This window comes from Lepus europaeus, chromosome 11, assembly GCF_033115175.1.
Source record: "Lepus europaeus isolate LE1 chromosome 11, mLepTim1.pri, whole genome shotgun sequence".
Lineage (NCBI taxonomy): Eukaryota > Metazoa > Chordata > Mammalia > Lagomorpha > Leporidae > Lepus > Lepus europaeus.
In genome coordinates this window covers 69,374,204-69,397,655 of record NC_084837.1, presented here as the reverse complement: position 1 = coordinate 69,397,655, position 23,452 = coordinate 69,374,204, and the positions used below count along the sequence as shown (strand labels likewise).

The 23,452-nt window shown below is 43.7% G+C and overlaps 1 protein-coding gene across 12 annotated transcripts in view; it reads right to left on the bottom strand.

Annotated features, from left to right (window-relative positions):
* SEMA6D (semaphorin 6D) overlaps positions 1-20,127 on the bottom strand; it is a 55,048-nt gene extending 34,921 nt beyond the window's left edge. For all 12 annotated transcript variants that reach the window (XM_062205841.1, XM_062205843.1, XM_062205849.1 and 9 more), the window contains exon 1: positions 20,047-20,127. The gene's annotated coding sequence lies outside the window, so the exon portion shown is untranslated. The remainder of the gene's footprint in view (positions 1-20,046) is intronic.
* Positions 20,128-23,452: the final 3,325 nt, after the last annotated feature.

The following is a 23,452-nucleotide window of genomic DNA, read 5'->3' as shown; positions in this document are numbered from 1 at the left end:
GTAATCACGCTCTTAAAAAACTGGGGAAGAAAAGAAAAGGAGATAGAGGCATTTATAATTTGTTAAGATAAGTGCACTATCATATTTTTAGCTTGGTTTCATTACTGTTATTTTAGGATGTGAAAAGCACTATTTCCTCTACATTCATTCTTCTAGTCTAATGATCTAGCAGGTAGTTATCAGAAAAATCAAATAAAATACGTATCTCTATGCAAAAATAGTGAGAGGAGATTCATGCAGAAAGTGAGCCAAGATCTTGCCTCCTTAGGAGTTACTTGGGCACTGGTTTCCACCTCTTCCTCCTATATCCATCTGTGGAGTTGAAGGGTCGCTAGGGCTTGGAGGCCTCTTCACCACTGTCCTTAATCCAACATTCAAGTCTGTGAGTTGTGTACAGTCAAGGAAGACTATATATTGGGTGCCTCCTTGCTCTGGTGCACCTGCTAGCAAACAAGCTGCTCCCTCTGTTCCTAGCCTTCAGATGCAAAGATAGGATGCCTTTGGAACTATTTCCTCTACATGTTTGGTGGTCCAGGCTGAGAGGCTGTGAGGGGGGCAGCACACACTAGTCTCCATCTCTGGACAGTCTGTCTGCTCTTTTTACTTTCTTCTTTCAACAGCCAATAAAAAAATAGTAAAAGGTGAAGTTTTCATCCCCACCTCACCCCAACCCCCATTAAGTGGTTGAAAAAGGAGTGTAAATGCATGAAACCCTGGGAGGGAGGGAGACACTGGATGATGACCCATCTTACCACACCTGCGAATAAACACTCTCATAGAATTCCTCCAGGAAACAGGGCTGACTTCAAGAACATTTTGATTCCACCTCTCATTGGCTGTGTGACCTTGGAAAGACCACTTCAGCTTGCATCTTTGAAAACAGAAAATTTAAACAGCCATCTTAAATAGCTGTTTTGAGGGTGGCAGACTCAATACACAGAAAACATTTAAAACTGTGCAAGTAAGTGCAATAGCGCTTATTGTGATTATTGCTGTTGACTGTATTATTAGCACCATTATGCTTTCCCAGCGTTGTCTCCTACACCGTGGTATTCTAGTCTTTTCTGAAGGCTACCTCTGATGGTTTCAGTATCTTCTTCTATGTGCCCAATTCTCTTTTGGAGTGTTCTTTGGAAAACAGATCCAAGAAACTGCAGTTCAAATAATTTCCCTTTTCCTGGAACCAGTAAGAGAAACACCTAAATCAATCACTCAGTAATCAGGTGGCACTCTCATTAGAAGTCAAGCATTCTGCCAGTATAAATGCACCAAACATACTTAATGCCATTTATTCTTCTCAAGACGCATCAACACACTCACATCTACCTGTAACATCTATCCTAACAGAAAAGAGCAATGGCAATGGCAAAGTCCTGCAACCTGCCTCCCTGGGGTGAGGCAGGATGAGGACAGACCACTGCTAGCTTCTCCATAGTGCCGATATTAGTCCAAGAGAAACAGGGCTGGATTCCTTGATCTGGAAACAGTGGATTAGGTAAGCAGAAAGCCCACCCTGGAGTTCTCTGCAAAGCAGGAGTGGAGGCCAGGCCTATCCTACTTCCCGGTCAATGGTGCTGCAGGTATCTAGGAAAGATCTGGGAATACCAATGGCAGCTTGAAATCATGGTCCTCAAATGTTTATATAAATCCCAACTGGGAGCCTGGGACTGTGGCTGAGTAATAGAATACAGTGGAAGCAATGCTGTGCCAATTTCTGGGCCCAGAACTCCATAAGTGACAGTTTCCACTTCCTGTTTCTTTGGATACTTGTTGTTGGGACCCAGCCACCATGGCATAAGAAAGCCCAAGCTGTTTATAAAGAAGCCTTCATGAAGAGGCCCACCCAGAGAGAACTCACACCACAGCTCCTGGCCCTGATTGAGCTCCTAGCTGATAGGCAGTGTCCACGGCCTCCCATGTGAGTGAGCCACCTCAGAACTGTATCCTGTCTCTGCTACATTCTACTGAAATGACAGCCTCATTTCCTAAATAAATGTAGCCGTTTTAAACACTAGGTTTTGGATTGGTTTCACATGCGGCTAGATCAGTGATATACTCCATGTTTAAGGAACAATCTTCCTGGATCTTCTCAGTATTATCTCTACCCTGAAATATTGCTTCCTTTGCTCCTTCCTCTTGGTCCAGCTGAAGATGGAAATTAGCTGTCAGGGCTGGATATATTGCAGAGACAAGGGAACCTTCAGTCAGAGCACAGATGTTATGACAATTCCCCAGCAAGTCTTCAGATTGTCCTTCTATGTGTCAAACAGTACAAGACTTGTCCCTAATATGTCTAGTCCCAGTCTCTCAAAAAATCGGGTTTCTGGTTAGCATTCACAGAAAATCAGATTGTATAAAGGAAGTACAATTTTGCACTGGCAAAATTAGTTTCTTTGTTTTGAGTTTTTTTTTTTTTTTTCAATACAGTATTACTGAAGTTGAGATGAAATAAATATATTGCACATGGCATGGTAAATTAGTACAATCATTTTACAAAGTAATTTGTCAATGTGTAACATACACATGCACTAACACTACTAACTTTTGACTCAGTAATTTCCCTTATGATAACTTATCCTAAGCAAACAACGTAAAGTAGGAAGGAAAATAGAACTTATTAGAAAAAACAGCTTATTGAAAATGGTGATAAAACTTGAGACAGCTTAAATCTCTAAACACGGAGAAAGAATGAAAAGGGCATTATACCAGGCTCATGGAATATTATGCAACCATTTAAATAATAAGACTAGTAATCTTCAGCTTATGATGTAATAGTGAAGTAGGAGAAAATCAGCAGATAAAATTGTATGTTCTCTTATCATGACTTTATAAAAAGACATTTATATAGACAAATACTAGAAGAGAACAAATAAAAAGAAGCTATTTTCATTTTATCTCCTTTAAAGACAGATCTCTATAATTTTTTAACTTTTAAAAACAGAAGGTGGTTGGCACTGTGGCATAGTGGGTAAAGCTGCCGCCTGCAGTGCCAGCATCTTATATGCGCGCCGGTTCGAATCTCAGCTGTTCAAAATCCTAGATAGCTCTCTGTTCTGGCCTGAGAAAGCAGTACTAGATGGCCCAAGTCCTTGGGCCTCTGCACCCTCCTGGGAAGACTTGGAGAAAGCTCCTGGCTCCTGGCTTCAGCCCAGTTCCGGCAGCTGCAGCCAATTGGGGAGTGAACCAGTGGATAGAATACCTCTCTCTTTCTTTCCCTCTGCCTCTCCTTCTCTCTGTAACTCTGACTTTCAAATAAATAAATAAATCTTAAAAAAAAAAAAAAAACAGAAAAGGAGATGTTCCACTAAGAATATAAAGTCACCTTTCACCCAAAGAAGCTGAGAACGTTCTTGGTAAGGACAATTATTATCTGTGTGCTGAATACAATAATGAACTAATACTTGGAACTTACAGGGTATATGTCTTAAAATATCAAAGTTATTTTAGGTGGTGATTCCCTAGAGAACGAGTCCTCTATCATTTTACATGTCATATTTGAACTGCAGGTGTGCAGTAAGAGAAATGCAGGTTAATTCACAGATCTCAGTTAAATTAGCATAGCATAGTTTAGGTTTTGTTCTTCTCGCCTTCCTACCTCCTACTTTTTCCTTCTGAAACTTCCAAATATAAAGTGCTAAAATAAAACCTGCAACAACAGTTTCTAATTTTAGAATGAACTTTAATATATTTTCATAAAGATTCCTGCCAGTTCAAAATCACTGCTGTTCTCTTGGTACCAGTAATATAGGGATTGTCTTTTGCATTAAAAGCCAGGAATTACAGCCACATAGTAGAAAGAAAACACGGCTTAGATTCTCAGTGCTCAAATCTACAGCCAGCAAAAGCAAACGGAAAACTGTCTGTCAACTTGGATACTGAAAGCCAAAAAAGTTTGTACCCCCATTGTTCAAGCAGGGGCATTACGATCTCTTTTCTTTACTCTAAAATATGCACAGGAAAATGAAGAATGAAGACTTGGCTCACTCAAATCTCAAACTCCCCTTAAAGTTCTGGAAGAGTGGTAGCTGGAAGTCAGGAAGTTTTCTCTGCCAACCTTCTTGTTTCTAGCTGGAGTTTTCAACCCACCTCACTAAGATACAAATAAGTGGCCATCTAAGTGTTAAGTAAACTTCTTTTAAACGCAAAATGTATGTTTGACAAACTGATGTATACAGCTGTACTGTTTACATTTTATGCAGGAGATAAAATGGTTGCTAGAATACAATTATGTCAGAATTTATTCACACTGGGCTATTTTTCTTAGTCATAAAATAAATTCTATAGTGGGTAAGGGTGATGCTGAAAAACTGCCTCGAGTTAGTTGTTACAGCAACAAGAAGTCAGACTTCAACTATCTCTGTGGCCCTTTTCAAACCAGCCCACTCAATGCTAATACAAATGTAAACACATCAGTTAGCCAACCATTAGGGGCAGAAGAAACATCTTGGGAACTAAAATGTAAACTCCCATTTGGTTCCAAGGATTCTAAGTTAGAATCCTATTGCTTCAAACAATAAAAATAGGCAGAGGTCAAGATGTTCTCCATCAAAATAAAATGAAATGAAATAAAGTAAATAAGTAGACATACCCCATAAACTGGATAACATTCTGAAAGTTCAAAGACAAAATGCTTACAACTCTTGAAAGTGGAAAAGATTCCCATTTTCTCCCTCAAAAAGACTGCAGTTTTCTTCCTCTCATACACATGTTCTAAATTATTTGAGTTGTTTAAAAGAATCTACATTAACACCTCTTGATCAGTGTCTAAGTAAAAACTGCTTAATATTTAAGTGATGAAATTTGTAGCACTAAGCATCATAGCTTTGATCTTAATTGGCTCCAGATACTGTGGCTTTCACTGGAGTTGTTTGTGGCTTTAAACATTATAGAAAGGCTCCCATCTCTCCTCTGCTGAAACAAGTGTGTTTACAAAGCAAACAGGCCGGCCCAGACTTAATGATGCAAATGGTTAGGTGGGTGATTAGAGACACTTTGAGCATCCAGTTCTCTTGTGATCTCAAATTTGTTGTGGAGCAAAAGGTGGCTTCAGGCAGAACTGCAGATATATCTAAAAATGAAGATTGCTGAATCTCAGGTTAGAGTTGTTTGTTCCCTTTGAAATGTCTCTTATCATTGCAATTTGCTAGTGACTTCAACTTGAAAAACAGCGTATCTGAAGTCTGTGCCTTCCACTAAACAGCTACACATTAATATGGAATTTGTAAAGTGCTTAGAGACATGGCAGAGTGACAGATCCAGGAGAGACTCCGGTCCTACAAAATGAATGCAGACTCAAAGGTGGTACTTTCTTCTTGTGCCCTGGGTCCAAGAGCATTTTTTTTTTTTTTTTTTGACAGGCAGAGTTAGACAGTGAGAGAGAGAGAGACAGAGAGAAAGGTCTTTCCGTTGGTTCACCCCAAATGGCCTCTGAGCTGATCCGAAGCCAGGAGCCAGGTGCTTCTCCTGGTCTCCCATGCAGATGCAGGGCCCAAGCACTTGGGCCATCCTCCACTGCACTCCCGGGCCACAGCAGAGAGCTGGACTGGAAGAGGAGCAACCAGGACAGAATCCGGCGCCCCGACCGGGACTAGAACCCAGTATGCCGGCGCCGCAGGCGGAGGATTAGCCTGTTGAGCTGCGGCGTCGGCCCAAGAGCACTTTTAAAAAAGTGTAAGACTTCAGGGAGTACACCAATCATGTGGCACTACACCATGGATCTGTTTTGATTGGTTCATGTCCATGCCAGAGACCTGACTAAATATATATTACCTTGCAACACACTAAAGTTCTCTGGCTTAAAATCAGAAAACTCTCAGGGATGCCAATATTCATATATACAAATTTTAAGATCCTGTATATAGATTTTTTTTAAGGTGGCCAAAAGCATAGGAATGACTTCATTATCTTGGGGGAGGGGATTAGCATAAAATCTACAGAGAGAAAAGGGCAGATCCAAATGAAATCAGCAGAATAACGGCAGTGCCCAATCAGTTTGATTTTATTGTAAAACCACCAAACAGCATGTGGGCCTGGGCTAGACGTCAAGTTTCTGCTACTCAGCCCAACTTTCTCAAGAGTCCTAATTTCAGTTTTCTTTTGGTTCCATAATCTCCATGTTCTAGTTCCTAGTTTTCTAAGTACAGTGTTGTAATCCAAATTCCAGCCCAACATCATTTTACTTACGTCTTCCTCTCCTGAGGGCTGGAGATTAACAGCCATGACCCTGGGACCGTGCCTACACTGCTATGCTTTTCAGCTTGAAAATTCAGGCCTGGCAAAGTTAGGTGGCTGCTGGAGTAAGTGACACAGTGGGAGCTCAGACAAGAGTAGGTGACTCTTTGGCCTACTCAGACCAACACAGATCAAATACCGCTGGTGATAAGGGATAGCCAGGCCACACAATGTTCAGGGCTCAGTGCAAAATAAGAAAAATGTCAAGTTCCTTGATTAAAAAGTATTAAGAATTTCACATTTCAAGATGGTCACACCCGAGCATTCCATTCCTGTGGCTAGGTATGACTCTACAGGCCACATAGCTGTGAGAACGACCCTGTGTGCAGTCATCCACTGCTTACTGGACTAGGACTTTGGGAAGGCAAAGAGAAAGAAATGCTCTCTGATCTGTGAAAATGCACAGAAGACATCGACTGCACAACTAAGTGACTGAATGAGTGAAGGATTCAGAAGCATCTAGAGCATCACACCTAAGACTCAGGGTCAGATTGAATTAACATCAGGTGAAAACACCACCCCAACTTTCCAGTGAGAAAAACGAGCCTTTAAGAGGTTAAGTGGCGAAATCAGAATTTGAACTCAGGACCATTTGGATTCAGCAGGACTAACAATTAGAAAGGAAAATCATGGAGGCTGAATATACAGGGGATAGCAAGTAAAGGGCTATTTTCCTTTAAGGAGTAAGATTTTTTTTTTTTTTAATGAAACCCAAGAGAAGTTTCACCTTGGTGAACAAAAATGCAACTATAAAACATTGAAAGTAGAATTTTCAGATATTGAAAATGTAGGCAGTTAATTTTTATGGCTTCATGCAGAGGTAGATCAGCTGAACAAAGAAAAGTAAAGGAGGAGCTTCCTCGCCCATATTTTATGGTGCCTTAGAAGTGATTTATTGTATAGTTGTACCAGGAAAAGAGGTTACACAGTGCAGAGTGAAGGAGGGCTCAGCACCAGGCTAGGATTTCTACTGGGAGGCCTGCAATGTATTTCATTAAATGACAAGAAACAAAGAATTCACAAAGGGGATAGCTTTCCTCTGTAGATATAAGATTTATCATATGTAACAGGAACTCATGAAAGTCTAGAGTTCCAAGGGTTAATGGTTTTTTTTTAAAACAGGAACCATGAGAAAATGTGAATGTCTAATCATGAAATGTCTCACAGAGTTGAAGAGAATGGAGTTAGCATTTCTGTCTCTACCTCTCAAGAGATAAAAGTGTCTTCATAATTATGGTTTATATTTACTATGATATTTCAACATGTTAATCTGGCAGGGAAAATCCTATTGCTTATTTAAAAAATCTACAGGAAAAAAAAAAAAAAACATGGAAGCATAGTGAAAGCTAACTTGGTAGAATTTTCTTCCAGGGTCATAGCTCTTATATTTTTTAAATTGCCCAAATAAATGCAAATTATGTTCCAGTCATGCAAAAGTTTCAAACAATGTCAGAAAAATATCTGTGGCCAAACGTCAAAATTTTATAGTTTGAGTGTACTCACAATGGTTTTAATGTAATGTGTACTGTGTATACATGATATGAATATTTAGTATTATGCAAATACTTGATAACAAAACATGGACTTTGTTTTTGTATCTGTAAGCTAACCTCCCCCAACTAAGTCAACAGTGATGGTCCCATTCCCCTCCCAAGGGTATCAGCTTCCAGCAGGTGACATGATTCTAAGAGGGAAAGTCTATCACTGGGAGAGGTTTCCAAGGACATGCTGGTTTCTTAACCTATTGGATTCTCACCTGGGACATATCTGTTATATTGGGGACAAGAAAAGAGCTGGTTAAGGAGAAGTCTAACAGGCTGAGAAAGGCAGAGAAGTGACACAGAAAGTACTTGACTCTGTGATAACTCTGTTCAGCCAAAGAATTAATCAACCTTGGAACCACCACGTCTCAAGGCATCTTATTATGTGACTTAATGAGGTCTGAACGGTTTAAGCAATTTTGAATTGGGTTTTCTGTTACATGTAGTATGGAGCATTCTAATGATGAAAAGTCCAATATGACTGTATTCTAAATACTGCAATGACCACTTTCTATGCATTATCTCTAATTGATTTCGCATCTCTTTAAGAATATTTTCTTTCTATTACATAAAAGGAAACTAAGAGAAACCAGTGATATATGCAATTTCTCACATCTGTTAAGCAAACAGGATAGGATTCTAACCTATGTATGTCAGACTTGGAAGATTTTCATTCAGATTCTCCATACGGGACATAGACACATATACGATAGTGTTATATATTCAAATACCTATCCATCTACACTACATACATCCAAATATAGCAAAGGGGGTATCTATACTTGCATAATCATTTATAACAGCTTTGAAATTTTGATAATATGTTAAAGATAGTGGGAATAATTGAGGGAATATGCAACAGAATACATCAAATCGCAAAAACTGTGTCATCATTACCAAGGTTCTTTATGCATCTGAAGTTCATATCTTCCTTCCCATGGGTCGGAGAACTCGAGCTCCATGCTTGCGGTGAGCTAAGACATCATTTCAGATATTTGCCTTAAATCCTTACCAACCTGTACAGAGATCATGCTTAATGAGAATGAGTGCTTTGAGAGAGATTTGTACCTCTAAAGCAAATACTGAATCAAAGATGGCCAATTTGCCGTTCTAGGCTACCGTATACCCTCTCCTTGTCACAGAAGACTGTGCGAATCAATCCAGGCATTCTTTTTCTCCTTGACCTTGGATGCAGGCATACACATTTCTGCAACACAAGTGGCAATAGCCACTACCACTAAGTCCTATTTGGCTCTCTACTTTGAAACTCATTTGTCCTCTCAGTTCTACATGATCCATGAGGGATGGCCCTTCAGGGATATAACTGAAAATTACAGAAAAATTGTGTGATAGTAACGTATCAACTCCTGAGAGCGGCATGATGTGCAATTACCGCTAACTGAAAATATTATCTATGCATTTCTGAAAATTGAGTCTAAAAACTATATTAGCAGCAGTGAAGTTTAAGTGATCCCGTAAGAAAAGGGCAAGGTGCTGTAAAAGGTAAATGGCAAGAATAAATTTGCGAAGTTGAACTATCTGTGTGTCTGTCTCTTTACACAGATAGCTATACCCCCATTCAGGAAGCGGATTCATAGTTTTTAGAATCACTCTTCTATCTGATCCTCCTGCCCAGTAATTAACACACATAGATAAATGCAGCATTACGGAGTCCTATGCCTAGAAAGAACTTAGAGGTCAGCTAGACGCTCTCTGTGCCCCTTTCCTCACTTTGCTCTCAAAAGAAAACTAAGGCCAGCAAGGCTGGTGCTTTGACCACAGATTTCTGGTTGGCTAATAGTTGACCTAGGATAGATTCCAGATGCCAAGATCTGTGTTCTTCCTCCTTTTTCAAATTGTTCAGACAGCCTTTTCAGTGATGGGTACACATTTTGAACTTGAGAGTATACTAAACCTCAGATAGGAACTAAGTGTGTGACAAAGGGCAGACAAGTGAGAGATGGGGAAGGATGAGGGAGAGGCCTCTGATAACTTGTTACAGCCTTTTGGAGACCTCGCACAACATAGGCTCTTGATTTTCTAATTGACCTGAGAGTCATAAGCCTCCCAAGCTGGAGGTGGTCTTGGCTTTCAGTGGATGATGTGAGATGGTTTAATCTGAGGAACCTCATCCAAGTGGCCAAGAGAAATTACCAGAGCTAGCAAAGAAAAGTCTGTCCCTGTCGTCTTCATCTTTTTCCCACCATCCTTTGCAAACTTGCAGCTCTACTAAAACCCTTTCCTATCAACCTCCCCAGTGGTCACTTGTTCTCCCAATGGCTCCTTGTTCATTAAGTCACCTAGTGAAAGACAAATGGATTTAGGGATCCTTGTAAATAAAGTCAATCAGATATCCACACTCAGAACAAATCAACGAATGAGTTCACGTCTATTACCAAGTAGGACATGAAGATCAGTAAGGTTAATGTCTGTGTTGTTATTCCTATGCTGACTATGTTTACATTGATTATTTACACTTCAACTGTATGATTTACTGCTTCTTCCACTGATTAAATTGAAGTTTATAGTCAGAGGTTGAGATCTGGGGCTGTGAAGTCAAACTTAGACTTGGGTGTGAATTTTGACTCTGCCACTGTGTAACCCAAGCAAGGTACTTCACTGTGCAGGCAGGATAAAGTCCCCGCCCATGAAAGATGTCCATGCCCCAGTCCCTGGAACCTGTGAATGCATTGACTTATATTGCAAGAGGGATTTTGCATATTGATTAAGTAGAGGATCTTGAAATAGGGAGATTATCCCAGATTATCTGGATGGGTCCAATGTAATCAAAAGGATCCTCAAACAGATGGAACAGAGAGGCAGAAGAGTCAAAGAAGGAGAAGTGACTATGCAAGCGGACATCAGATTCAAGGCTTGCTTACCTTGAAGAAGAGGAACGGGCCCCAGGGAAGAAGTGAAGACACCCTCTGCAAGCTACAAAGTGTGGGGATATGAATTCTCCCCTAGGGTTGATGCCCTTTTAGTCCAGTGAAACTTACTTCCGACTTCTGACCTCAGTAATGGGAAACTGATACCCCTTGAGCATCTGTGTGTCTTCTACAAAATGGGAATGAAAAAGTAGGAAACCCAAAAGGCTAATACAAACATTCAATGGAAGAATGTAAATAATAGACTCATAGCTTGGTACGGATTAAGAACTCACTAGTTGTTCACTGTCATTATGCATACTATATTATCACATAGAGCATGGATTTATATATTGTTGAGGATAACAAATGGTGATTCCATAAAGAATATCTCATTGTATCACAATAATACATGTCTTTGAACAGCAACTATCCAAATTTTATGAAGCACTTTCATCTACAGCCTTACTTGATGATCAAAGGGACAGATGAGGGAACTGTTCTCCGAGGGAATAATGCTTTCCCCAGGTCATGAGAGGTTCAGTCTGTTGGCTACAGCTGGAGTGCAGAGCATCTGCTTCCAAACACAGTACATTTCTAGCCTCCTTGTGTGGCTTTTAGAAGTATACACATACAGTATACAGCATCTTAACATTAAACAAAAATGATAAAGCTAAACGATGATGGGGTTCTTCATCACAAAACAGAACATTTCCCATCTGATCTCAGCCAGTGGAGTTTTTTTCTTGCCAGAGCTTCCGGCCCCTGCTCTTCCAAGCACAGCCTGAATACTCTCTCTAATGCATCTAGTCAATTGTGCAAAGCACAAGGGAAAAAATTCCATCCTGACCACAGCAGGCAATCACCTTATGCCCTGAAGCATGAAGTTTGATTACCCTTATCTCAGTTTATCATTAAATCAAAAACTGTTGATATGAATACTGGCTCAGGACTCCATTTATGAAATGATATAGGCTAGTCAGCAGAAATAAGTGAGTGCCCTTTTCTTTCATAATTTCTGCTCACTATGAAGATCTTTTGCAAACTGGAAAAAAAAAAAAAAGGCCTCTTTAGCTTTGAGCAGATTTGATTAGTTTCTTCACTGTTTCATGAGCTGGCTGGGATGTCTTTGGCTCACAGTCATTCTCCCTATAGTGTAGGGGAACCTGCATTTTAACAAGATGCCAGGCAATACCTGCAGGCACACCGATGTTGCAGCAGCTCTGGCTACTCCAGCACACATTTTCTCAATATTATCACAGGCGCTTGGGCTCCATTCTAGGCCCAGCAAAAGAGACCCATTAGTGTTGGAGCTCCGGGAATCTGATTTTTATTCTTATGTGATTCTGCTGAATCTTAAAGTTTGAAGATTACTGGCAAAGATCAAAGATGCGGGTGGTGACGAGGACGGTTTGGGAGTACGCATGGGTTTTCCTGGTATTATTACAGGTTCCTATCAGCCCAGCAGCCAGCATTCAGGGCATGCCTATTATCTACAATTGTCCTTTGACACAACTGATAGTGGCAGCCAGATTTCTAATGTCATGATACTTAAACAGCTGACAGCTGGGTTAGGGGTCGTCCACTAGGCATCAAGGTCTGGCATAAATCTGTAAACCACCAGACCCCTCAAAACAAATTCCCTCTTCCAGTCTGGCTGGCTGTGTGGCAAGTGTTGTGGGTGGGAGTGGAAGACAGCTATGGTGGGACTGGCTTCAAGGTAGATATCTATCAGTTAAAGAGGTATGATAAAAAGTACACATGGAAAGACAGCACAGTATAAGGGCTAAAAGCACAGTCTCTAGAGCCAGACTACGTTTATTTTTATTTAACAGACAGTGATATATTTATAGCGCACAGTGCATGCCAAGCACTATTTTAAGTGCTGTTCAAATATTTAATTCATTTATGTCTGACAACAATCCTGGGAGGTGGGTACTACCATCATCACCCACTTCTCAAAAGATGAAACTGAGGCTCAGAGAAGTTAAGTCATCTGTCCAAGATCACACAGCATATCAATCATACACCTCCCATCCCCCACCCCTCCATGAGACTGGCTCCGGAATTCATGCTCCCAACCACCACAGTACACTACTGCCTCGAATGGATCCAAGCCCCCTGGTTCCACTATTCACTAGCTGAATAGTGGATCTCTCATGCCTCAGTCTCCTGCTGTGTAAACAAGAATACTATTCATAATCATAGTACCTAGCTCAAAAGGTTGCTGACCAAATGATTTCTGTAGGTATGGAGAAGAGTATGAGGCACACAGTAAGCACTGAATATACGTTAGCTCTCAGTTAGCTATACTCTCAGGGGTGGCATTAAATTAGATAGCACATTTAAAGTGCTCGGCACTGTGCCACGGCACAGGGCAAGCACACTGTAAGTGCCGGCTGTTATTATTAGTCTTGTTGAGCAAGGCCAGTTTATTTTAGAACCTGTCTGGAGGCAACTGTGCTTCATGCAGGGGGAGGCAGCTTGCAACCTTCACTTTAACAGAACTGGGTGGGAGCCAGACCAATTACTAAACAGGTTCTCTGCTTTATGTCACCGGGATATTCCTGAAAAGTTCCCAATACTGCGTCTATTTATGCTTAATCTGTTTTCCCTATTGGCCAATTTTATGATTTTTGATTGATCTCTAATTGGCAGTGATACTTCAAACTTAAGATCCCTCTCTTAGACTGTCTGTCATGTAACCATTAACGTGTAAAAGACTTAAGGATAACATGGAAAACTGAACCACTGGAGCAATTCTTGGCAAAGGAATTGACTTGAACATTCCCTAATGTCACTGTTTTCGTTTTATTTTCCCTTTCTTATGGTTTCTAATAAGCCTACTTACACTACACAGAACTTCTGGCTTAATGATGGTTGGGAAACTCCAGTGCCTTAACAGCTTCACTTGGGGATGGGGATTGGGCATGGTGGGAAGAAGGGAGGGGAAGGAATTGGGAAAGTGGGGGACATGGGGAGTTGCTGATGGCAGAAAGATTTATCCTGACAATTCAGACCCACAAAGGATGTTGAATCCCCAGGGACCCTCAAGGATGAGATTTTCCAAGAGGAAGTACTTAGAGCTTTCCAAGTCATTTCCCTTTCTCTATAAGGATACAATTGTCATAGCTCCAACCCTACTCCTTGCACAGTTTGCCAGCCACAACCGGCTCTCTCTGCAATGTAATACAAAGTCCAACTCAATACACTTATTAAAATATTTGTTAAATACTTACTATGTGTCATTCCCTCTGCTCACCTACAGTGAAGAAGCAATACAGCCTCATGGGGCCTGCAGTATATGGTTATCATGGTTTCAATGTTTCTACTCTTACATCCACATCTCCTTTACTCCCCTCCAGAATCCCCACGTACATATGCAATGTACTCGTTTGTATGTCTAGAGTTTTCAAGTTTTAACTAAACGACGAAGCTGATGAAACAACAACCTCTTCTTTGGTGCTGCTGAACACCTCTGTGAGGAGAGCCATCTTGCTGGATAACTTGAGGCAAAGCCCGTTACCCACTGCGATGCTCACGTGTGCCGCTGAACCAGCTGGCAGCTGATGTGGGGGTTTTAGTTCTGATCACGGAGCCACCTACTGAATTGCCACAAGATAGATCCCATTCATTCTGATGGCTTAAGCTGTGGGGCCACCTGCTGAATGGTTAAGTACAGTAGACCAGAGACACCCAGTAGACATCTGAGGACCGCACGTCAAACTGTCTTTTCACACTTGCAGCGCGAGGCTGTTGGAGGTAAGGACTCAAACATGGAGAAATGATCTAGACTTCTACTCCGCCCCACCCTACCCCAGGGCTTTGGCCCAGGCTGTTCTGTATGCCTGGAATGTCCTCCCTCTCAACACCTCCTCCACCCACCCGCACTGTCCACCTGTCCAAATCCTACCTAGTTCAAGGATCAGCTCAAATACCAGTGGCTCCACAAAGTCTTCCCTGACCACCCTAGCCAGAAATAACCTCTCACTCCACTCAACTGCCATGGGTCTGTGTCTATCTTTTCTGGCACTGAAAACACATGCCACTTTATTTCAGCAATTTGTTTACCTTGTCTCTACAGTGGCACTCCGCGAAAACTTTGGGCTCCAGAACTGTGTCGTGTTCCTCCTTAAGCCTGCTCTTCAATGTCTCCAGCAGTGGCACAAACAGAAGCAACTGCACCCTACATTGTACTTTCTCCTGCCTCCCCTTCTTCTTCTGTAGCTTTAATAATATCTTTATTTGATTCAACTATTACCCAGCGGAGGTCTGGAGATTGGATGACAAATGTAGCAGACAGTAGACTGCAGACCAAGCAAGCTTCCAAAGACCTTTCTCATAACAAGTGAGTTGTAGGCCAAGGTAGGTAAGAGTCTAAGCCCCTGGTTTGCAGATAGCCTATTCCTGGGACATGAAAGAAAGTGTGATTTTTCTCAAAGAGCTTCATCTGCACTAGTTCTTATGTGCCAGTTCCCTGACTGGGTAGAAACTTCTAACTTTATTTTTAAGTACAGACTCCAACAATAGGCTAAGTAATTGTAGATCTTCCTAAGGCTTTATTATATGTACCAACATATTGAACTTTTAAAACCCATATTTCCTTCCCCATAAATATATGTTGAAAACCTTACATCTCAGCATTATGTGTAGTGGGAATGCATACATTTGGGTTTTCCCCTCCCACAGCAATCCTGAATGAAAAGAATAACAAACCAAAAAAAAAAAAAAATGCCGATGCATTGGTGACAACTTCTCAGTGATGGTCTGATTCCTATAGACAAAAGGATTCTCCCACAATCACAACCAAGAAAAAAAGCATGGTTCATGTGATACACAGTCAGCTTTAATAATATAGTTCCCATCCTGGAGCCACTAATGCTGGAACAGCTGCAGCTCTCACTGTCTTTGCTGATGGGGCCCATAAATACTCCTGGGAAATGGGACCAAGATACATAATGGATCTTCACCTGCCAAGATCAGGGAAATGAATATCAACAGCAACCAGACACAGAAGCACTTTTGGGTGGAGAGTGATGGATCTTGCCATTTGTCCTGTGCCACTATAATCCTGGACAGAAAAGTCTCACATGGAAAAAAAATGATAGGAGAAGCTACTGCTCTAGGACACTTGGGAAGAAGAGTATGTCATAATTATTTGGCCAAAGAAATAAAAACGGAAGAGGAATGTAACAACATGATTTAGGGTGAGGGAAAAAAGGTTATGATTTAAGAGCATGCCCATACTGAGCATATTATTTCATTCAGTATAGTTTTTCCCCTAAAGATGACTGTTTTATTGAGAATCAAGTGTAAGAAACATTAAGGAGACAAAAAGTTTCAGGGCGGTCTGTGTTCTTGGAAGCACTTCAGTGCCGTGATGAAAAAGTGGGATGAGATGTTTCAAGACCCGTGTTCAAATCCTAACTCTGTCACGTGACCTAAGGAAATTACTACACTTTCCCAGTCCCTCTGTTTCTTCTTTGATAAAGAAGCAAAATCATAGTGTGCCCACTTCATGCAGTTGTTTGTGGGTTTTTCTTCATGATATAATCAAGATACAAAAATCCTAGAATGGTGTCTGGAATTTAATAAGCACATGAACATTCAGTGTTATATATTGATTGGTACTATTTTCTCCTCTTCCTCCTCCACCATCATCACTCTCCTCATCCTCCCCCACTTCCTCCTCCATCATCACCTCTTCACTCTCCCCTTCATCCCACCATCATCATCATCATCATCATCACCCTCCTCCTCCTCCTCCTCCTTGTTGTTTTCTGGTATGCAGAGGACAGAGACTACCACCTAACTCACACCAAAACACCAGGCCATTTCTGCTGTACACAGCAAACTCTAAAGCCAGAATTAAACAAACAACAAAGCTTGGCCACATCATCTAACGACTGCATGCATCTAATTCATGTTATGATTGCTTAACAAGCAATCACTACTGTAATGGATATCTTATCGGGACAAAAGAAGAAAACAACACAACAAATGGGATAGAAAGCATTGAGGACCATGAGACACAGAACCCACAATTAGGAACAGGTACAATCCATGTCATTTGTGAAAAGATGAAGGAGTAAGAAACTCCGTTCACCCAAGGACTGGGTCTTTTTCTGTCTTCAGTCATTTGTGATCTCAAGCTAAAGGCTGCTTCATTCCTTTCTTTACCTTTTCAAACAGAATACATTCTCAAAATATAGGATGAATGGGGCCTGAATGACAGGCTCCTTCTAATTCTGTAACTCTAGCAGTTTAAACTTACCAAGCATAGCGAGTCTTTCCTGCGGTCACTTAAGGTTGGGGCAAGCCCCCTTTTATCTGGAACACACCACAGCAATTCGGCAGGGTCTTTTGGCAGGTGTGCCCCCAGACCTGGATGAGGGGGCCTGGCGCAGGTTGCAAAACAACGGAAACTTCCTGTTCTGGGTGTTAACTTTAGTTACCACAGCCAGACAATGCTGCCAGTGGTGTGGAAGAAAAAATTGCTGTAGCCAGCTGTGCTGTTCACAGTCGGATGGGTTCTGTGTAGCTCCAAATGGTGATGGAGCCAGCAGCCTGTTGTAGCCAAGGACAGGATGATGGATGATCTACATACTGTGTCCAAGTAGAGAGAATGGCAGGAGTTCACTTCAGGGTTGTTAAAATGCTAATCTGGATGAGTTAACAAAAGCCTAATAGGAAAGAAGTTTGAGAAATAAGTACACCTCATGTGGTATCTGGGTGGACCACTGATTTGATCGCCCTTGGCAATGTAAATGGTTGCTTTTTCAAAGAAAAAGATTAGTAGTTTTCTTGGGAAAAATGGAGACAGCTTCAATTATCAGTCCTCTGTGCAAGTACAGCCACTTCAACAAAAAAGTGCCACGGTATGCTGCCCAGAGCTTTGCGACTTTTGTTCTCTTCATGTGGCATGGGAAGAAATCAAAATACACTTTTTTTTCCCAACTGGAAGTTGGCAGCTGTTCACAAAATAAGCAGCAACCCAAGACACAGGCTTTGGTGGATTTGAACGCTGTCTCCAATCACATAAGTCAGAGAAAGTGAGATCTCCCACTCTAATGACACATTCAGTCCGTGAATTCTCCTGATAGTATACTGCATCATTCATTTGTGTCAAAGGCAAGAAGGCTGAATCTCTGTAAATATTTGGTGTGGACCATATTGTTTTAAAATCTCTATAGGATAAAATAACAGGCTTCAAAAGAAAGGTGCATATTTACATTTCTTATCAAATGATCCCTTTCATTATTCTTTTTTTTTTTTCCTAATTCTTAAATTCTTGCTCAAGTTGGACATATAGAAACATGACTGGCCCACACAGTGTTGGAACACTGGCTAAGACAACTGGCGAAAGGACAGGTAACCAACCAAGACTGACTGGCCTACGCCAATGATATCTTGCTTCCTCAAGAAATGAATCTACAATGTGCAGGCTGAAAGTGTATTAATCGAAATAAAAGATAATATTTTATCCTGTAATATGCTAAGGAAGGAGTTCACCTCCTATGGTTACACTAATAATGGCTAGGCATTCGGCCAGGCTCTTAACTCTGCAGAAAATATATCAGAAGAGTGAAAAATGACCCTATTTCAGATGCATTTTTCACTCTTTGTATCTTAGTGAAACTCACATGCAAGAACAATGACTAAGCTAATTACCATGGGTCATTAGGATGGAGCAACAAGAAGTGAAAACTTCTCCAGTCAATAAGTCCTTAACAATTATGGGCATCTTTGTGAATCACAGTTCTAATTTTTGTTTACTTGTCCATGGCCTCTCACGGGATAGGAGCTATCCCGCATGATTTAGGGAGCCACTTACCCCAGGCACAGTTACTGGACAGAGCCTTCCTGCACATACAGCAAGCAAGTGAACTGAAGTCCTCTGGATTCCCAAGTTGCCCTCACTCTACGGACTAACAGGCTTACGTCACAGCCATCTTTCAAATCCATCAAACCAGGGGAGACATGACCAGATGGTGCTATTAGAGGGCACCAGAAAAAAAAAAAAAAAGGCAGAACGCCCACAAATCTAAATCAAACTCAAGTTAACCAGCTGGCTGTTGATGGGGAAGTCACAATATTCCTGGCATACTTTCCTGTATCATAGAAATGCTTCTCAAAAAAAAAAAAAGTATAGTAACATGCCCAGTAGACACATGAGGTCAGGCAACAATATTCTGTAAGATCCAGTAAGAAGCCATAGCTGGTTGTTAATCTATCTAAATGTGCCAATGGAAGAAAACCACACATTTTGGAAATCTTCAGGTAATCTATTTAACCATCTTTCTGAGAGCATGTTCTAGACATCCAAATAAAAGCTCAGACACTAACTATCAAAAAACAAAACTCAACGATGGCTGAGCTACAGTGTATTTATCTCAAGATGTTTAGGTTCATGGCAATAGAGACCCAAATCTCAGAGCTTATCTGGCAATTTTTATTTATCTAAGCCAGAGTAAATGTTTGTGTAATAACTGCCAGCTTGACAGAATTTGCCTGTCACTCACTACATTAAACATGACTACACACAACTTCATTTCCTGAGTTAGATACCTAAGAGAGCGAGAGGGCTTTTTAAACAGCAGGAATAAACCACCACCAAAACCTATTGTTTTCAACCACCAAAAGGATAGTAAAATCCTCCCCCGCAGCTGTCTGAGATAAGATTTCTCAATACTGCCTGGAAGAAACCTTGAAAATTTGCCTCCAACAACTCTTTCTCCTGCTCTCAGGGACACAGACCCAACCAGTTTAGGAAAAAAAAAAAAATGTGAAACCATCTTCCTAGGACTTCACTCTTGAAATAAACAAAATAGTCCACTTACTAAGCGGTGGGAACAGCCACCTTACAAAGCACCCGTACGCTTTACTGAAGATTCAAAATTTTCCCTAGCCAGAAGTTTTGGGGAGAAACTGTCCCTCCAAGTCATTGGACACAGTGGGGCTATTTTTGGGAAAGCAGGCAATGCAGTGGCAGACACAGATCCAATGTCTGTTTACAAAGCCTATGCGTTTAAAATAAAGATCTACCGTCCTTTCTGTGGGAAAATGTGCCAGCTCCGAGCGGCGAGGGGCTGGGATGCTACTCTCACTGCTCCCCTGAAACCGGCGGTACCGCCTGATTCAAGCCGGTCCTGGAATCCACACACCTAGCTCCCCTGCATTCGGCTTTTTACAAGTTCAGCTCCTAAAAACAATCACCTGACAGCAAGGGTCCCGAGAGCCAACTGAGCAGCGATTTTTCAAACCCAGTCCTCGTGCACACCTCCAAACCCTGGTGCCCTTTGCTTCCAAGCCCAGGGTCCCACACGGAAGAGGGGGCTCTAAGCCCTTCCTGGGGACCCGAGGCGGGCTACGTCGGGGTTTCTGCGCCGCTGTGAAAGTTTCCCTACCTTCCTGCTCGCCATGCCCCCGCCAGCGCAGCCGACGCCTCTCGCCGCCGGAGCAGGGGCTCATGCAAAATTGACTCTTCCTTATTTGTTTCCATCCATAATTGATGGGCAGACGCGAACGCAACCCATCTCTGCGCCGAGCTCTTGCCTCCTGGCGGAGACCCTGACCGAGGCGCTTCCGCCAAGCATTTCCAGCCGAGAACAAAGCACGCAAAGTTGCCGGAGAGAAGTGGCCAGGAGCAGAAGCCCGGGGGCCGGGTGGGCGGTGGGGTGGGCAGCCCCGGACCCCGGAGCCTGCTCGCCTTCCCCGGGCGCGCGCTGGGCCAGCCGCAGGAGAGAGGAGTGGTGGGCAGCGACTCAGCCCTCAGGGCAGGAGCGAGTGCGGGAGCCAGGGGGGCGTGGGTGGGGAGGCGGCCAAGTCGCCGAGCCCCCGCCCCTCGCCAGCGGTCCCACCCCGCAGCTCTCGGACAGGTAGCGGCGCCCGCGGTGGGGCTGCTCCGACCGGACCCAGGCGATCCAGGCGTCCGATCCAGGGGCCGAGCCTGCAGCCGGCGCCTTCGGCCTCGGCCCGGCTCTGAGCCGCGAGCTGGGAGCGCGGGGGCCAGGAACCCGAGGCGGCCCCGACAGCCCCTGACAGTGTGCGAGCGAGCGCCGGGCTGGCCCTGGCTAGCGAGAAACTTTTCCTCGCCGTCCTCACCCCTCGGCGGTTCCACCTCCTTCTTGGAAGGGGGCGCACGATGGGGGAGGTCTTGGGCGTCCGCGGGCCCCTCCCCCAGGCGCTGCCAGTTTTGACGGCTCCGCTAGACCCCCGTGCGCGTCCCTAGCTCTGCTGGCCGGAGGGCGGCTTGGAAAAGCAATCGGCTGCTTAGTGACAACGCACACACGCGCGTGCACACACCCCGGCGGGGGTGGGGGGCTGCGTGCTGACTCTCCGAGGTTCTAGGTCCCACCCCATCACGCTCGCGGAACATCAGCAAATGTGTAAAAGACGGTCTTACCTCATGGGGGGTGGCTGCTGCAAAATAAAAAATAATAATAATAATTAAAAAAATAGAAAGCTTGTCACGCTCCGGGAGGTAAAAGCAAATAAAGGCGAAAATGCAGAAAACAAGATCCCTCGGTCTCCTTAGGTGTCGGCGTCCTCGACAGAATCCTGAAACTCGCCACCACCCGGTCTTGCAGCGGCTGCTGCGGCGGCGGCGGGACGGAGCAGGAGCAAAACAAACCGCTGCACAGCAAATGGTGTAATTCGATCCATCTCCAAGTCAATCCATCAGGCGAGCCGCGCCGGGTTCCCTCCACGCACTCAGCAGCTCCCGGCGCGGGTCCCACCCCCGGGAGCCGACGGCAGGAGGCGCGGGCTGCACGGCGCGCTCGCCCTCGCCCCAGCGCCGCGGCCAGCGCCGCCTGGAGGCCCCCACCCTGGCGCCGCGGCCCCGCTGACCCCTCGGTGGCCTCCGCGTCCCTGCTCTCGCTGTGGCTCCGCTGCGCGCCCTCCCTCCCCACCTCGGAGGAGCTGCTCCTTCCAGCGCCGCGCCGCGCCGCGCCTCAGTCTTCCAGCTCGCGGTGGCGGCTGCAGCCTGCCAAGCAGCCTTAGCGCGTCTCCCCCTCGGTCCTCCTTGCCTCGCTTCTCAGAGCTTCCCTCCAGTCACCAGAGGACGACCATTGCAGCCCGGTGGAGCTGCGGGCGCAGCCGTTCCGGGAAGTTCTGCCTTAGTTTTCTGGTGTGAGATTTATTTATTTATTTTTAAAGCATATCCTTAGCAGCCCGCCCCCGCATTACCTTCCCCCCTCCCCACAATTTCTCTTTATAACCGCTAAGCAAAACAGCTGGGGAGAAGCAATCAAACATTGCTTTATCTTTATAAAATACAGAAATTGCCTCCTAAAAATCCCATTTCTCCGTTGAATGAAAGCCATTCAGTACAGTATAATTTTGCAGGCTAATGAGCCGGTTTTTACAGGCAAGTGTTTCGTGTAATACGTTGTGGGAGAAATGAAAATGTCCTTGAAGTGACATCATTTAAAATTGACTGTCAAAAATGAAAGGGGGGAAAAAAGTCATATATTCCTAAACAAGAAGGATTTAATCCAAAACTTCATTTCCAAGAATGCTTTATTAATTTCCAGGGGAAGTATGAATTCCTGAGGGCTCTAAATGCTGGGATGAACTACGATGCTCCGTTTAAAGAAAAAGAAAGAAAAAATTTTTTTGGTCAAACTTTTAATTTTCAGTTGAGTATGGCTAATCATGGTGAGAGCCGAGAGGACACAGAAAAAGGTCTTCGTTTCCTCCGTGGTCCCTGCTCCCCCCCCCCCCCGCCCCCCAAGTCACATATTGATGTTTAGGGAAAATACCCTGTTCTGTGTTGTTTCTCAAAGTTCCTCCTCCAGCTTTGGAAAGGAACTCAAAAAAGATCACCCCCCAAAAAAACTGCTACCCGACTCATCCACAGAACTGTTTCCTCACTGGTTCACACTTTGTGACCAAAAAGAAGGGGCCTGGGGAGGGGAAGGCTCTTCAAATATAAACCCTCTTCCTGCTGTTCTTCCTCTTAGAAGAAAAGGGTAGGGGGCGGAAAGAACAGTTTTGGCAACACAGCCCCACGATTTCTCTGTTGTTGAGCCTTTTGTTGGCGAGCTGGCTGGTGTTTGCTGGTGGTGCTGGGCTCTGACATCACTGCAAGTTACTTGGCAGTCAGGCTGTTCCCCAGCCAACTTCTGACCCAGAACTGCTGTGCCTGCCTGTTTCCTGGCATCCCTTCTTCCGTGTTTTCTCCATCCAGGGAGCAAGCCCCACCGCAGCCAGAGGGCCCTGTGTCTGGCATGAAGATGCAAGGGAGTGATCGCTGCCTTGATGAGCAATCACATCGCCACCCACCTGGCGACATGTCAGTCACTGGTGAGTTGTCCAGTGTCTGCAGTAACAGCAGAGCGGAGAAAGCGCTCATCTCTCTAGTTTCCTGACTTTTTGCTGAAATTCCGCCATGGCCAACTTTACAGAGGCCATCCAGAGAGTGCGGTTTACCCTACCCTGAGTTCTTAAGTCTAGGAATAAAACACTTTTAAGTGCCGGAAGGATTTGCTGATCGGTCTTTTCAAGCCATGGACTAGATGCATTTTCAGTCTAAATATCCGTCTAGACCCCAGAGTCAATCCCGATGTTTGGTCTGCTGAGCAGGACGGAGGTAGGGAAATAGGCAACCCAGCCACAGAAAGCAGACCTGGTGTTCTTTACAATATTCCTTGTAAGGATTTACCATAGCCCTGGTTCTGAGACTCTCAATAGGAAAATGATACTCTTTTTGTTTGGACTTCGGTAGAAAGAAGCTTAAGGATGGCTCACTCTTCATGCAGCCGCCTCGCTGGGGGTTTTCATCAGTGCTTGGCCCCATCAGTTGATCAC